Here is a 16,152-nt window from a genome sequence, read left to right as displayed (position 1 = left end):
TAGAATTTAGAAAAGCAAGTAAGCTTAGTTGGGAATCAGTCGTGTTGGCGACGTTGTATCGGGAGATGTGTCGGGCGACGAAACCATAGAAAATTAAAATCAATGGTTGTATGCTACTACAACAATCATGGGCATGGTACCGATTGTCATTTTTACGTCATCGAGTGGACTACCCTTATACATTCCCACTCATAACAAGGTAAAATTCATTAGATAATATATTTACCATAATAAAATTACTTAAATTTTAAATTATTGTGTTAACATATTATTTCAATAGGTGGAACCATGGGTTGAGTTACATGGGACTACCGGAGGAGCTTCAAGATATACTGCTTTTGTTAGATCAATGACCGGAAGTGAAGGTATGTATTTTTTAAATTTGAATTATTTAATATTAACATAGTTGATTTAAAAACTAATAGTATATATAATTAAAATTTTTATTATTTTAATATAGTTTGAATGGATGACATACTTCGATTTGAGAATTCAAGAATGCATCTCGTCAAAATTCTTGGTGAACCTCAACATTTAGCACATGAATGTGTCATTGGTAGTGTACGTTGTGGTGGAGACGCATAAATCATATAGAGTTATGCAACAGTTCAGATTTAGGCAAACGATTTCGCTGACACCCCAAGACATCGACGATCTGCACCATATTGACTTTCAGAGGACAACGGATGAAAATTGGCCTACATTCCATGCGAAATATATCAACTTTTAGAATAATAGGTACGACTTTTTACCTACTTGTGAAGCCATTATCGCTTTAGAGTTAGCCTACAATCTGGAGTACATATCATGGTTTAAACACCATTGCAAGCCATATCTATTAGCGAAAGAGGCAAGGGGTAGGCAACGTCATACGAGGATGTCATGACGGGCGCGTAGGCATCCAAAGTCTGGAGTAGCTATCAAGGTGGGTCAGTATGGCTCGACTTATTCTGGTGCTTTCACTAAGCCCCATCATTTTTACACAAACACCATATCTTGAACCACATTTTTCTGTTTCTACATTGATGCCAGGTTTTATTTTTAGACCACCACCTCCATCCATAAAACTCGTGTGGTACAAACATACATTGCTACAAGCTGCAATTGCATGAGCATGTGGAAAATAAAGTTCGTCAAATCTCCCACACCTGCAGGTCTGTTGTCTCAGGTGTACACGATACGCTCCCCCGACAATACCTTGGTTGGGTTTGTCAAACTTTATAACCCAAAACAATAGGTCTTCGCGCGAGTGACACACTAGATGCATAAACTTCACTCGTGTTGTAGCCTTCCTAATTTCTTTCATAACATCATCACTTCAAACGTGGCTGCCCTTTATCTATCCAACATATTTTTCTACTCACTTTGGAAAAAGTTCAGCCAAACGAAAATATGTTTCTTTGAAAACCAAGGTTATCGGCGAATGACGCATTCCATTCAACACGGAATTGATGTATTCCGCCAGGTTTATCTTCATGTACTCATATCATAGACTCCCATCATACAATTATGTCCATTTATCGAATGGTATGTTAGAAAAGTACCTCACCCCGGCACTGTTAATGGCTTGTAAGTTTTCCAACATTTTATGGAAACGGTGTTTGACGAGCTCGTGCCCTGTCGAGAAAAGTAAATAATTTATCCATAATGCCCAACATCTGATGATTGGTTAAATATCAAACAATTGAAATAGTGGTGAATACATACCCATGTAATCACATGTGCGCGTTAAGCTTCAGAGTTTGTTGTTTGTGGTAGTTCGTCACAACATGTCTTAAATAATACCTATGGTGTATGCAGTCTCAAAGGTTTCCTTGTCGTTCAATTGCGACCAATGTTCTAGGTCCATTGTCAGGTATCACGCATATATCGGGTTAGGGGCAAGCATGCCTCTTCAACCTAGACAGGAAGAAATCCCAATCATCTTTTGACTCTCCTGACATTATTGCAAAGACAATTTGTAGGATTTTTCGATTGCCATCATCTGCCACAGCCAATAACAACCAATGCGTATATATTCCATACATAAATGTATTGTTGATTTGTATCAGTGGCTTAGAGTACTGGAATGTCTGTCGACATTGCTTGAAAGTTTAGAAGAAATAATAGAACACTCGGCATCCGTAGAGCAATTGGTTGTTCTAGTACATAGTCATCATTTCTAGATCGGTTACGCGAACTGGAACATAATTCTCCAGCACTTGACACCACTACCACAAATCATTGTACGATACGTCCCACCCATTATGCATATTTTCAAATACTTTCTTCTTTACGATCCACGCCTTGCAGTACGACGGCGTGTAACCAAATTGGCTACGAATATTTGCAATTAAAATCAACACTGCGATCTTGAGACTCGCTTTCACCATAAATAGTATTATGTTCACGATCATCTCCAAATTTAATTTTAGATGGTCCTATGAAATATCTGTAACAACACGAGTACGTTAAAATTAAGAATTCAACACCCCAAATATAAGACAGTCTTGATGCAGTACTCACAGCAACACACGTGTGTGGAGCGGCATATTTCTTTATGATCCACAACTCTATTTTCCTCTTAACATAAACCATGATTTTCCATACACATTTGCTATCTCGCATTGTGCATTCATCCTCGAACTTGTCAGATCGGTATTTAACAACGTAGAAGTTTACCACGTTCTTTATGTTGCATTATTTTACTATAGTGACAAAACCATCTTTAAAGGAAAACTTCTTCCCCACTTCTAAATCACCCAAATCCAACAAAAAACTTGCATGACTCGGTCTTTTGTGTGGGAGTTTTGCAAACTCCAACCTATATTCTGCTGATAGGTCCACATTATGCATGTGGATCGGAGGTGAGTATGTCATGAATCACGGATCTTTTTCGGCATCTTCGCTTGGACCTTCACGGTTTGAACCTTCATATTCTGGTTTAGTTGGAACCAGCTTTGGTTCAAAAAATAATACAATTTTTGAACCATCAGCCTTGGGCTCCTAAATTGGTTGGTATCAGATTTAGTGCCCTCTTTATTCTCAACCCCACAAGCATCTCTAGGGTTCGATGTCCCCTCGCTAGTGGACGTCGTAGGGAGCACATCATCCCTTCTTGTATAGTTGTTGAAAGAACTAAAATCACATGTTAATTGCCAACCGTTGGAACTTGGTGTCATTCCTCTGTAAGTGCCCAGCGTTGAACATCGGTTGATTGAAGTTCAAATTAAAACCACTAACTAAGTGTCGTGTCGGGGTCCAGTATTCTGTATTACCGCCAAACCCCAAGTATTAGATGTTTTGCCTATCACGATTGAAATCTAGGGCTGAAATCGATGAGTGTCTTTTCATTGATGATTTCGAAATATTATAATGGAAACTTTCTAACAAAGCAGTAAACCCACTGCACAACTGTGTCGTTGGACTCTCGACTTGTTCTTCCATTCTGAACTATCGAACTGGAACATATGTCGACCTCCAAGTGCCTTCATTTGTGTTTGCTAACTTCGAATATAAATCGAGTATTGATGATCCACTAGCAATATGGGTCAGCACCATCGTCTCTAACCCCTTTGTACCTTTAATATCGAAAGCTTCATTTTGACAAAGTCGACTAAAGCACAAAATTGATATTGCAATGAGGATACTTTCACCTGGTTGGATCTGATAATTTTTCACCTAATTCTTCCACGCAGCTCTATCAATTGTATGTTCGGGTTAAAAGTCAACCGCACTCTATTCTCTGATAAAAAACCCTAAACCCCTAAAATATAAAATACTAAAACCTACAAAACCCTAACCCTAATCCTAATCCTAATCCTATTTTAACAAAAACCAAAACCCTTGGCCTAAAAAATCCTAAACTCATAAGGAAATACTTCCAATTGGAAGCGTTTTCAGTGGATGTGGTAGAAAGCGCATTCAGCTGGAAGGGTTTTCCTACAAATTCGGTGAAAACGCTTCTAGCTAGAAGCATTTTTGTGTTTTAGGCCTAATCCCATAATTCTTCTAAAAATCGACCTAATTCGATAATTTTCTTTTAAAAATAAATATTTTTGAGAAATTTACTCTATGAAATGACCTAATCCACAAAATATACAAAACAATAAATTGGCTTACGTGACAAAAGATAATTGGCAAGTGATTCTAAAACAAGGTTTTACCTTTCCAATGTTAGTTGTTGTTTTCTTAGTTATTATTATTTTGGGTGGAATTATATGATGGAGATGCTGTAAGCTGTGTGGTAACTCTTATTGGATTTAATATTATAATCTCTATCCACCCAAAGTTTATGATATCTATTTATAGAAATTATAATATACAAAGTTATTTGATTGTACAACAATAATTAGTTGTTCCAAACAAAATAATCCTTTTTAAACCTAACGTAAAATGTAATCTTGAAATTTTGTATTTAACAAATATATATTTCTTTTAAATAAACAAAATGGAAAGCATGTTTTAAGTAAAAATTAAGGTCAACATGTGTCGTTAGTATTTGTACTCGAGATTTGATAAAAGTATTGAAACTATTCATATATTTCAAAAGTTAAAATTACTTTTTCTATATTTTAATTATTGACATAATATTTTTTATTAAAATTTATCTGCACACTCATGTAATTATATTAATTTTGTAAATAAATGAATAAATATATCTAACAGTAAGTAAATTTTGTAAAAAGAATATCGATGATTAGATTAAAATTTTTATAGTGAAAGTAAAAAAAATCTTTTCAATTTTTTTTTATAATTTTAGAAATAAAATGAAGTCGTTCCAAAAACCGATGTGACTTCCTTTCCGCGTGCTACAAGTCCAATAAAAAAACACACCCACTTATAGAGAATAATTAAAAAGGATCTGACAGTTATTTAAAAAGTAATATTACGCGGTAGTTAAATGAAAATTTTCATGAGTAATTCCCAAAACTATATCACGTGTCAAATAAATTTTTTTGGGTGTTTGATTTATAATTGTAAGGTATAACATAATTAATCTTAAATTTTATTTAAGAAAAAAAAGCTTAAAATTGATTAGAGTAATAAAATAAATGATAAATTGGACCAATATAAAATTATTTAAAGAATGGGCTATAATGAGATTTCACGTTATATTATAGAATGATTGTAATGTGAGATTATGAGATAATTAGAATATTGAAATCTAAACACCGTAATCTCATTTATAACATTACGAGTTGTAATATTACATTAGACGAACCAAATGCCCTATAACATAATAAAATTAATATTTGTTTTACAAAATTGAGTTTCATGTAGTAAATAGGCTTAACGATGGGTTTAGATTAGATTTATCATTGTCATATATAATTGTTTAAATTTGATATAAGTCAAAATACGTAAATTAAATTTTAAACTTTACTTGAGCTTATTTAAACTTGCACCTAACTAATTTTAATCTCATTAGGCCTCTGTACTTTTAAATTCATAAATATATTATTTTAAATATTTTTAGTAATTATGTATATTTATATATATATATATATCTTTTTAGTGTTCCCCATGTTTGTTTTACTTTTCATATTCAAGGTCTGTGGTTGTTGTTTCAATCAATGTTATTTCCAATGTTTAAATCTGGATATTCACTTAAAAGTACAATTAGGGGCATAGATAAGGGACTAGGTAGTGGCTTTGCCCCCCAACTAAAACGGTAAGTATGTATTTTAGTCCCTTTAAAATTTATAAATTTCAAGTTAGTATAATGATAAAATGCAATTTGAGCCTCCAAAATTTATGCTTTATCTCTAGCTCCTTTAATGTAATTTTTAACTTCACCTGAATATAATGCCTTTAACACTAACATTTGTTGGTAGTTAATTATACGTACATTTCTTTTACTATTATTATCTATTTTTCTTTTATTAAATTCCTAACTATAGTTAACTTAACATATCTTTTAACATTCATATTATAGCATAGCATATTTAATTTTATATGATATAAATTATTTAATATATATATATATATATATATATAAAGAAAGAAAAATTATTATAAATTTGAAAATGAATTAGGTTGAGGTTGGACTTTAAATATTAAAATTTAAGTTGTAGATTTTAAATAAGTTTAATATTTATAAAGATGTTAGTAGGTAGACCCAGTGAAAAGAAAAAAGAAGCTGTGTTCATTTATTTTAAATTTTTTTAATTTTTAAATATAATTCATCATTTAACTCCTACCAGTTCAATGTTTTCTTCCCACTAATAGTGCTCCCATTCTTAATTTCTTTTCTTGGACGTGAAAGATTTCCATTGATTTGGAATTCGTACAAAGAAAGAAGCAAAAAGATTTTATACATTCAAACATAAGTTCGAAGAAAAATAAATCAAAGAACACGGTGTAAACGCTTGCCAACAGACGAGCTATACTGAGAAAATCGCCAAATCTCAGGAATACCCATCACAACTAGAGCTTCTGATCCTAAGGAAGACGTCAGCCATCAACAAACAAACACGTTGATTGGCGTATGATATTTGCTCTCGACGAAGAGTCCATCTTGGATCATCTAACTCGTTTAAACCGTTTAGATTAGGCCAAGAAAATAATCAAGAAAATCATATCACAAGTCTCGAGCAAATCGAAACACCAGATTTGAGAGAATGGGTCCTAATCGACTCGATAAGACCTCCAATGAGGGAGCGAGAAGGACACGAGGCCAACATTTATTTAACCCGAGACACAAACTCCCGGAAACTGAGAGCGGCTGGCATGGGGAAGCAGGAGGGACGAGAGGGGTGGAGGGGGGAGGCGAGCAAAAGGTGAAAACGGAGAAAAGATGGTGAGAGAGGAAAGGAAACTGATTGTTCCAGAGTGGTCAAAGATCGCAACCCATATAGTAACCACTCCAGAAACAAAAAAACAAATATATATATATATATATATATATATTAGCAAGAGGAGGGAAGCAAGGGAAAGGAGGGAGAGAGGAAGGTGATCAGGGAAGAGGGAGGGGGAAGGGAGAAGGGAGAAGTTCGGCGCTGACGATAAGGTCCGCAACCAATCTTCAGGAGAAGAGAACAGAGACGGGGGAAGCAAAGAGATCGACGGACGGCTCGAAGGTCACCGCCTAGTCACTAAAATTTTTACCTCGAGAGACCAAGATGAGAAAGAAAAGTGTAGGAACCTAAAAAAAATAGGGTAAATTTATTTGCTTTAGATTATATTTAATTTAGTCACTTATGTTATTATTTTGTTATGAAGTGATCATTTTATCGTTAAGCTCCGTTATCTCTCTAACGGTGGTTCTACGTGGCAGTCTAAATGAGTTTTAAATGCCAACTTGGAAGTCTTACGTGGCAGTTCAAATTAAATTAAATTAATTAAAAACTTATTTTCATCCTTAAACATCTAAGTTGACATTTAAAACTCATTTGGACTATCATGTAGGATTGTTGTTAGGAAGATAACGGTAAAGTGGCCACTTCATAACAAAATGATAACGTAAGTAACTAAAATATAACATTTCAAATATAAGTGACTAAAATATAATATGAGACAAATAAAAGTGACTATTTTTAGAATTTACCTTTTTATTATATCATAACCTCCACCCATTCTTAATTTTTAAACTTACTTTTCAACCTAGATAAATAATTCAATAGTTGATCATGTCTGGTTGCACGCAAATAGTGTCAAATGAAAATAATTTTAAACTTACTTTTAACTGTAACATCAATTAAAAAAACATGTGTAAAATGAAAACCACATTAGGTTTTTCTTTAAATACACTATCATTTAACAAAAAATTTACGATATATAAATTAAAACATTTTAAAAATAAAGTGTAAAATGGAAATTAAATATGCCTAACAACGTATTGAATGAAAACACATGGACATAATTCTATCACTTTTAAAAAAAAAGAATAATTTCTATTTTTATGAATGAAAAACAAATCAACATAATTTTATCAATTTTTTAAAAAATGAAGATTTCTATTTTTATTTTACGGTAAATAGAAACTAACTAAGCTTTTTTATTTCATGAATCTTATTGCATATTTATTTTTAAAAATTTAAGGCATTTTCATATTTATTTTATATATTATAACTTTTTTAAGATTGATGATTGTTCTTCTCAGCAACGCAATCTCTAAAGTTAACATAATTTTTTTCTTTAAAAGTATACTTTACCTTATTGATACAATGTACAACAAGGAATGGGGCAAAGAGGAGTATGCAATGGTATTAAGGAAGTCGGTTCACTTAGAGAGCCGAAGAGCCTAAAATAGACAAGAGGACAAATTGATTGCTAGAAGAGAGCAGTTGCTCAGAGTATACTCAAGGCTTAAGAGTTTAATTCCTTTTTCATCGTTGGAAAGGTATTTATAAGAGAGGTCCCTTATTTGTTAGTGCGAAATGACACGTCATTATGAAGGAGGTTGTCATCATGCAATACATAAAGGATATGCATCATATGATCCATTTTATTATGCATTCAATATACGGGGTTGATATGTCCAAATGGATCCCAGTGACCTTAAAGTGTTCACGCTTGAGGAGTTTTCACACCTAAAAAGCAAGTGATTGTTCCATTTTTTAAAGTGAAGTGTATGCTAGGAGGGCTTAGCAAGTGGGTCACTATGAAGAGGTATATACTCTTTTAGCTGGGGGGGGGGGTTGGGTAAGTTGTATTCTCAAGCGAAATAAAAAAGGAGATGAAAATCATCTATTCTGTCGACATGTGTACAGATTGAGGAAGTGATATAACATACCTTACCAATGAAATCACAAAATTTAGTAATTAATGTAGTGCATTTTAAAATATGAAATAAGATGTAAAATATATTATATATGCCGTTTAGTTTAAATAATATTATTGGAAGTTTAACAGTAGAAAAGAAGAAATTATATGGACCAAACTTTGATGTACCATATCAAACATATAGTTAGATATTTAACTTTGTTGAAAGGCTATGCTAATGGCAAACAGACCAAGTTGTAGTAGTATATATAATGCTTTTGGATCGTAGATGATTTTGCTTTTAGTCCCAAAAGATCAGATCACATAAAAGGATCACTTTTTGGAGATTTCTTATATATAAAATTAAAGGCTGTCATGATAGATGAAAGATATATACAGGAAAATGCCTTCTTGGAATTCATAAAGCTGGTCTTTCCATAACAATCGTTTGCGGATAAGCGTATATTTTCATCCATAAAGCCACTTTAATAGAAACTTACCTTTACCAATATATATATACACACGCGCGCAAGAATCCACTTACTTACACTTCACAATCTTTTTACTGTTTTGAGAATACCATTCCCATTTATTAATATAATTAAACTTATGTATGTATATTTTTAAATCAATTTAACATATATATTATATTGATATAAAATATTATTTATAATAGTAAACTTTTAATGATAAGGAATTGTTTAGTTATTTTTTAATTTACTCAAACTAAACGTATACATGATTTATATAAATTGAAGATGAAATATGAATGTTGGACTGTTAAACTATTAATAAAGTAGAATTTATGAAAGTGTGTAAATTTGTTTTAATTTTATATCAATATGGAAGATAAAATATGAATGTTGGATTGTTAAATATTAATTATACAAAAAGTTATGAAAGTGTGCAATGGGAGTTCTTTGATTTTGCCTTTCAGATTCTCGTTTAGCTGCATATAAAAATAAGAGATTGACATATAAGTTTGGTTACATGATTTGAAAACTTTCTACATTTGCAGGGCTTTGCCCAAAAAGTAAATCCATATAAGGGTGTGTTTGATAAACCATTGAGAATTTTCATTTCATTGAAAATAAAAATTTTTAACATTTAATTTTTTTTAATTATGTTTGATAATCATATTAGCTTTTTACTTAATATAATTATTTTAACAAAAAAATATTGAATATGATAAGTAAATATATAGCTACTTATCACTTAATGTGGAAAATATTAAGTTGATTTTATTTATAAAATAAATTATTTCTTCATTTTATTAAAATATTCAAATTTTATCTTTAACTTTTATAAAAAAACTATTCAAAATAAAATTGTTAGAGTTGTGTGACCCAAATTCTAAGAGATTGCTTGCAAGTCAAGTTAAACAAAATATATCTTTTTTCTAGAAGATTTAGTATTTATGAGTATAATATATTTAGCATTTATTAACATAATATATTTGACTTTGATTAGAATTAGGTTTTTTCAATCTATAAATAGATGTAGTCGAAACTCCTCTTATAATCATTCGAATTTGACATAGTGAATTTTCTTCTCCTCTGCCCGTGGTTTTTTTCCCGAAAGGGTTCCTGTGTAAAAATCTGTGTGTTCTTTATTTTTATTTATCTTTTTATTTACGATATACTGTCATTACCGACGTTCTATTTTTACAAATTGGTATCAAAGCTTTCAGGTTGCTCATCTCGATCACAGTAATGGCGTCTTTGAAATATGAAATTTCGCTGTTGAATCGCAACACCAGATTTACGTTGTGGCAGATTAAGATGCAAGCAGTTCTTGCGCAGATGAATTTGGAGGATGCCTTGTTAGGGATAGATAAGATGCCTTCGACATTAACGGATGAAGAGAAGATGCGTAAGGATCGAAAGGCGTTAACACAATTACATTTGCATTTGTCTAACAAAATTTTACAAGATGTGATAAAGGAGAAGACCGCCGCTGCATTATGGAAGAGGCTAGAACAAATATGTATGTCGAAAACTCTAACCAGCAAGTTGCATACGAACCAACGTCTTTATGCTCATCGTTTGGAGGAAGGTGCGTCTGTACACGAAGACTTAACAGTGTTTAAAGAAATTTTCTCAAACTTGGAGGCCATGGAGGTTCAGTATGATAAGGAAGATCTAGGGTTGATTCTACTTTGTTCGTTGCCCCCGTCTTATTCAACCTTTAGAGATACGATTTTATATAGCCGCAAGTCTCTCACAATTGAAGAGGTTTATGATTCTTTGACCTCGTATGATAAGATGAAGCATCTTATGGTTAAACCCGACTATAAAGGAGAGGGTCTTATTGTTCGTGGGAGATAAGGTCGGAATACTGATGATGATCATGGAAGCACAGAATAACGAATCCTCGCGGTAAATATAAGGGTAGATCGAAGTCTTCAAACAAATGTAAAACTTGTAACTTTTGCAAGAAGAAGAGCACATTAAATCTGAATGCTATAAGCTACAGAACAAGATCAAAAGGGAGGCTACGAATCAAAAGGGAAAACAACCAAAAAATTCTGGTGAAGCTAATGTTGTAGAAGACTATAGCGATGGTGGACTTCTAGTCGCTTCTGTCAACAATTTTAAATTGAGTGAGGAGCGGATCCTTGATTCAGGCTAGACCTTCCACATGAGTCCCAATCGGGATTGGTTTATAATTTACGAAATAGTGCCTGAAGGTGTTGCTTTTATAGGAAATAAAGCTTCATGTAAAATTGCAAGTGTTGGAACGATTAAAGTTAAGATGTTTGACGGAGTTGTCAAAACACTTAGTGATGTGCGACATGTTCCAGAATTGAAGAGAAATTTAATTTCGTTGAGTACTCTTATTTCAAAAGGGTATAGATACACAACTGAAAGTGGGGTTTTGAAGATTTCCAAAGGTTCACTCGCTGTGATGAAAGGGCAAAGAAAAACTGCCAAGTTATATGTTTTACAGGGTTCTACTGTTACTGGTGATGCAGTTGTCGCTTCCTTTTCCTTGTCAGATGATGATATTACTAAACTTTGGCATATGCGCCTAGGGCATATAAGTGAGAATCGCATGGCAAAATTGAGCAAAATAGGACTTCTTAATGGGTAAAGAATTTGCAAACTAAAGTTCTGTGAGCATTGCGTTTTTAGCAAGCAAAAGAGAGTTCGATTCACTAGAGGAATCCATACGACGAAAGGAACGTTGAAGTATATTCATTCTAATCCGTGGGGGTCATCCAAAGTGCCTTCGAGAGGTGGAGCTAATTATATGCCAACTTTTATTGATGATTTTTCCAGAAAAGTTTGGGTGTTCTTCCTGAAGCAGAAAAGCGATGTGTTTTTCTGAAAAACAGATAGGAAATAAAATAAAATACCTCTGCATAGGAAATGGCTTAGAGTTCTATTCTAATGAGTTTAATAAACTGTGCAAGTTAGAAGGGATCGTGAGACACTTGACAGTTCATCATACTCCACACCAAAATGACGTTGCAGAATGAATGAACAGAACGATCATGGAGAATGTTTGATGTATGTTGTCAAATACCAATTTACCAAAGTCGTTTTGGGCCGAAGCAGTCTCTACTGCATGTTTTTTTATCAACCGATCACCATCCGTTGCCATTGAGAAAAAGACTCCACAAGAGGTATGGTTTGGTAATCCTACTAACTATTTTAATTTAAAGATCTTTGGATGTCCTGCATATGCTCATGTTGATAATGGAAAATTAGAACCGAGATCCATTAAGTGTGTTTTTCTTAGTTATAAAACTGGTGTAAAAGAGTATAAGTTATGGTGTCTTGAAAATAGAAAATTTGTGATTAACAGAGATGTTGTTTTTGATGAAACTGCTATGCTATCTAACTTATCTCTTAAAGACTCTTCCAATAAAGAAAATCAAAAGTAGGTGGAGCATCAGATTAATCTAGAATCTACAACAGAGTCGACTCCTCAAGCCAGTACAAAAATACAGAATAGAGTTACTTCTTTACCACAATACTCCATCACTAAAAATAAAACTAGAAGAGAAATTAAACCTTCAAAGAAGTATGCCAAGGTTGATCTAGTTGCTTATGCTTTAAATGTAGCTGAAGATATAGATGCAAACCAAGAGCCATCTAATTATTCTAAGGCGATTAGCTGTGAACACTTAGAAAAGTAGATGTTTGCTATGCAAGATGAGATGTAATCACTCCACAAAAATAGAACATGGGATCTTGTGAAACTTTCTAAAGGTAAAAAAGTTGTTCGTTGTAAATGGGTGTTTAAAAAGAAAGAAGGGACTCCAGGAGTTGAAGAACCCAGATATAAAGCAAGGCTTGTTGTAAAGGGTTACAGCCAAATTCCAGGACTGGACTTCACAGATGTGTTCTCCCCAGTTGTGAAGCATAGTTCGATTTGAGCTTTGCTTAGTATTATGGCCATGCATGATTTGGAGCTTGAGTAGTTAGATGTAAAAACTATATTTTTGCATGGAAAACTTGAGGAGGATATTTACATGCAACAACCAGAGGGTTTTATAGTCTCAGAAAAAGAGGACTATGTTTGCTTGCTAAAAAAAAATCCCTTTACAGTTTGAAACAGTCACCAAGACAGTGGTACAAGAGGTTTGATTCCTTTATGACTTATCATTATTTTAAAAGAAGTAGTTTTGACAGTTGTGTTTACTTTAAGAAAAATAATGATGGTTCTTTTGTGTATCTAATCCTTTATGTTGATGACATGTTGATAGCAGCAAAAGATAGAGGAGAGATAAGAAAGGTCAAAGCCCAAATAAGTGAAGAATTTGAGATGAAAGATTTGGGACCAGCAAAGAAGATACTTGGTATGAAGATTCTCAAAGATAGAAAAGCAAGTAATTTGTACCTAAGTCAGAAAGGGTACATTGAGAAAGTTCTTTGCAGGTTTAATATGCAGAGTGCTAATCCTGTTAGTACTCATTTAGCAGCCCATTTCAGAATTTCATCGGTTTTGTCTCCACAATCAGATGATGAGATTGAGTACATGTCACATGTTCCATACTCTAGTGTAGTAGGATCTCTCATGTATGCTATGGTTTATTCACGTCAAGATTTATCATATGCAGTCATTGCAGTTAGCAAATACATGGCGAATCCTGATAAAGAATATTGGAAAGCAATTCAATGGATTTTAAGATACTTACGAGGTACTACTGATGTTTTCTTACAGTTTCGATGAACTAGAGATGGAGTCATTGGGTATGTTGATGCTGATTTTGCTGGAGACCTTGATAGAATAAGATCTCTCACAGGTTATGTCTTTACAATCGGAGGTTGTGCAATTAGATGGAAAGCCACTTTACAAACTACAATCACTTTGTTTACCACTGAAGCTGAGTACATGGCGATTACTGAGGCTTGTAAAGAAGCTATTTGGTTGAAGGGACTATTTAGTAAACTCAGTGAAGAACTTCAAATCAGTACAGTATTTTGTGACAGTCAGAGTGCCATCTTCCTTACAAAAGATCAAATGTTTCATGAGAGAACAAAACACATTGATGTTCAGTATCATTTTGTTCGTGATATTATTGCTCGTGGTGATATGGTTGTGAGCAAAATTAGTACTCATGAAAATCCTGCAGATATGATGACTAAGTCACTTCCTATAACCAAGTTTGAGCATTGGTTAGACTTGGTTGGTGTTCATTATTGAATTTAAACCCTTAAGGGGTTTTATGGAAGAGTTGAAAAACTTGTTCGCTGAGAATTCGTGTCAAGGTGGAGATTGTTAGAGTTGTGTGACCCAAATTCTAAGAGATTGATTGCAAGTCAAGTTAAACAAAATATATCTTCTTTCTAGAAGATTTAGTATTTATGAATATAATATATTTAGCATTTATTAACATAATATATTTGACTTTGATTAGAATTAGGTTTTTTCAACCTATAAATAAATGTAGTCGAAACGCCTCTTGTAATCATTCGAATTTGACATAGTGAATTTTATTCTCTTCTGCCCGTGGTATTTATCCTGAAAGGGTTTCCACGTAAAAATCTGTGTGTTCTTTTTTCTATTTCTCTTTTTCTTAGCGATATATTGTCATTACCGACGTTCTATTTTTACAAAAATAAATAATACAATATCAATAAGATTAAAATTATGAAATAATAAATTTTCAAAAAATTAATATTTACTATTATCAAACAAAATAATTATATTTGGGGCTTAATTTCGACGAATATATCAAACAATTTTATAATATTAAATTCAATGCTTATAAAGTTTAGTACTAAAAATCCAAAACTTAATTTTTCAATTTGTCAAACACACCTAAAATCTCCTTGAACAAGATGTGATTTAAGTTCAACTCATTCAACAAGTTATTACCTCACTCCTATACATAATCTAAACCACTCATCCACTAAAAATTTTTCCTTGAAAGCTTAGTTGCAAACTGAACAAAAAGAGCAACTTGTTTACAACAATTTTGCACTAAAATAAATTCCTCACACGAACAATATAAATGATTTTTCAACCCTTAAAAAAACCATATTAACTATAAAAATTTATCTCTTAAATAATCATATAATGGTATACTTAATTACTATAAATGCAAATCTCAAACTCCTTGAATTTAGCTCGATAAAGTCTTAAATATGGAATGTATCAGTAGAGGTATTTTAGGTGTAATCTTCTTTATTAATCAGATCTCTTCAAACAAGAAAGCTCAATCACATTGAATGTCTTCAAGATATCCTTGCTTGACTTGGCTTTCTCTATTTTTTGACTTATTAAATAGTTGCCAAAAGTCCTCAAAGATATGTTTTTAAAGAGCCCAACATTTTTAGTCAAAAGAAGTCATCCAAATATGACAAGTTACATTGGCCTACTAGGTGCAAGCTAAATTGCAACTGGAGATGAATTTGACCAAAGTAATTAGCACTAACAATCTTCCTCTTTGACATTTTTAATAAAAAAATACACAACAATGCATTCAAGCAAGGTAAATAAAGTATTCAACTCAAGACTTCCCCTTAAAGTAACCATTCAACTATATAAAAGAATTACGAAATCAATAATTAACACATAAAGGTAACATTAAGAATAGAAAATCATAGTAACATAAAAACATGATAAAAGTAAGAATAGCTTAAGTATAAGCTATGAATAATGCAAAGAAATCTCACATTGGTTGTGTATAGGCTAATGAAAGGGTTTAAATATAGCCTTACTATTTACTCTCATTGAGTAATTGAGATAAAGGCCTAATGCACGCGTGGTGCCTTCATTTGGCCCGTGTTCGTGTCTGCGACATGTACAACGCATGTTTATTTTTGAATAAAACTTCTATATTATTTTTCAAAAAAGGTCAACAGAAAATATCTTTTTTTGAACTATTTTTAAAAAATTGTATATGCCAGCTTTACCTTTTACCCTTACATTTTTACTATTTTGCCCTTCAACTAATACTTTAAATAAGAGGTTAACTTCCTCATATTTCATACAAGAAAAAACATAATTCCT

Source organism: Gossypium raimondii, chromosome 3 (genome assembly GCF_025698545.1).
Source record: "Gossypium raimondii isolate GPD5lz chromosome 3, ASM2569854v1, whole genome shotgun sequence".
Lineage (NCBI taxonomy): Eukaryota > Viridiplantae > Streptophyta > Magnoliopsida > Malvales > Malvaceae > Gossypium > Gossypium raimondii.
This window is presented reverse-complemented; position numbering follows the sequence as displayed.